This window comes from Zootoca vivipara, chromosome 9, assembly GCF_963506605.1.
Source record: "Zootoca vivipara chromosome 9, rZooViv1.1, whole genome shotgun sequence".
Classification (NCBI taxonomy): domain Eukaryota; kingdom Metazoa; phylum Chordata; class Lepidosauria; order Squamata; family Lacertidae; genus Zootoca; species Zootoca vivipara.
In genome coordinates this window covers 43,984,733-43,987,220 of record NC_083284.1, presented here as the reverse complement: position 1 = coordinate 43,987,220, position 2,488 = coordinate 43,984,733, and positions in this window count along the sequence as shown.

Here is a 2,488-nt window from a genome sequence, read left to right as displayed (position 1 = left end):
GCTCGTCTACTGCCAAAGGGGGGAGGAAGCCTGACAAATGAGAACCTTGTCTATTAACTGACTTCATTGGGCTTTTGTTCTGGTACCCACAATGCAAATCCTTACCAATTTTGCAGTGCAGACATGGGAAATGAAATAGCTGAGTATATACTATAATAGTGATTTATATACTATAATCATAATCTTAAGTCACACTGCCTGTAAAATATAGTCAAGTAACTTGGACAACATACCTCATACTAAAGTCACTGTATCCTACTTGCATGGAAAACCAACACATGAGTGGAGAGAGCAAGAATGAGCACACGACTCCCATAGTCCTCCACAAACTGGTTACCAAACCTCTCTGAAGCAGGGAATCTCCTGTTCTTGTGCAGGTGCCCCCACCATAGCTGCCAAGTTCTCCCTTTTTTAAGGGAAATTCCCTTATGCTGAATAGGCTTCCTCGCGAGAAAAGGGAAAACTTGACAGCTATGGCCCCCACTTCAAAAGTTCACTCTCCAACTCACGGAGGGTGATGAAGACAGTGACAAGGATGCAGAGCTTAGCATGCTCACCTCTGATCTCATGCCAGTTTTATACAGGAGTAGAATTAGCTGGATTGGGGTTGTGGTGGCCCATGAAGTCTGCACAAATATGTTACATTGCGGGTGAGAAGTGGAGAGGATGACACAGAAACTCTAGCTCAGGTGGTTCAACTCAGCATATGTGGAAAATTTACAACTTAAACAATATGCAAGTATGCAACGCAATGCAACGCAGAATCAGTCAAATCCAGGGTAAATATTTTAACTGCCAAATTGCCTCAATATTTGTTATTTAAAGTTAAAAGCACAATTTAGAACTGCCTTGAAAATTGCCAACTGCCTATGAGTGCAGACTTTTGAAAAAGAGAGAGAGAGGAAGAACTATTGATGCTGATACAAGTTTGAGAACGATCACCATTTGAAATGCATTGTATTCACTAGTTGAGCACATGGTTTCGGTTAAAAAATATGGTAAAAGAAACTGTACAAAAGAAATTGAATTCAGTATTACAAAAGAGGCCATTTCTGAGGTTTATGGTTGATGGCATTGTGCCTGGAACCATTAAAACCTGGTTTCCTTGAACCACAGAAATGGTCAGGGTCAACTGTATTATATATATTTTTGCTGAAAATGTGATGGCATTTGTTTATCTAAAATGCATCAAAGTGTCTTTGTGTTTCTTGCTATTTTTCTGAACTGGAATGTACAAGTAAGGTCACTCTGACGCATATACGCTGTCACACTGGCTGCGTCAAGACTGGCTACAGATCAAATGTTCCTAGCCTTGGACAATTCCATTGTACAATGTGTTTTGCAATATTCTGTTGCTCTCAAAATTGACAACAAATAAATTAACAGGCTCTTCTCTGAAATGTCTTTATTGGTTCCATGAAAATCTGAAATTTTAGGAATCATTTTTTACTTGGCAGAAGTATATTCTCTAATCAACTAAGTCGTTTAAAACTTCCCTTAAATTAGGTTGTATAACTGAAACTTCAGATTCAAATGAAAAATAAAGATAATAACAATGTTGGCTGTCACACAGCAATGCATTAAACATCTGGGAAATCATAAGGAAAAGGTTAACTGATTGAGTGACCACACATACCGGTAGTACTAAGCCAAATCATGGCTTAGCATGAACTAGCAAACACACAAGTTCCTGGACTGAAGTTTTTTCCTATTAAATATGAAGCATTTATTTATTTTTAAAATATCTAAGCAGTGTACAATATAATTAAACCAAAGGCAACATTAAACAATAGACTAGTAATACCAAAGCATATAAAGTGTACCTAAAAGTACACATGTAAGTGGACAAAGTGGACAAAAATGCATTATATAATGGGAAAATGCTGGCAGAAATGTATAGATTTATCAACAATGTGTATGCTAGGAGAAATTCTCATTAAAATGCTAGCAAATTCTGGTGAGTTTTTAAAAAAATTAAAATAAAATTGCAAACTGCTACGGAAATGTGGAAAACTGAATTTAAGAGTGAAACAATGAGAAACGGAGAGAAACCATAATTTACAAACTCATCCATCCCTAATCTGGAGCAAGATAAGCCGCCAGCCTGGATTTGGATGTAATGCTAAGTCAAATAATGGCTTAGCCCTGAACAGTGTGGCAGCTGCAATTATCACACCAGGAACCCACATATTTGATTATGTGCACTAAGCCCTGGTTAAACTCAGCATTACTGGTGAAGTGGGTCAATGCCCAGGATAGAAAAGATGGAATGGGTTCCTAGGAATATGGAGCACTTTTATCGGACAATACAAAGAGATCATTCCTAGATAAAAAGGCAATTTTCCTAGACTGAGATATCTTGAGCAATGTTAAAGGTAAGATGGAAGTGAGAATTTGGGCCTTTATCTGAGTTTAAAACTATGGATTGCATCCCGACTTATAGAGCATCCTAACCATGTTCCATTGACTTTATAGGGCTTCCTACCAG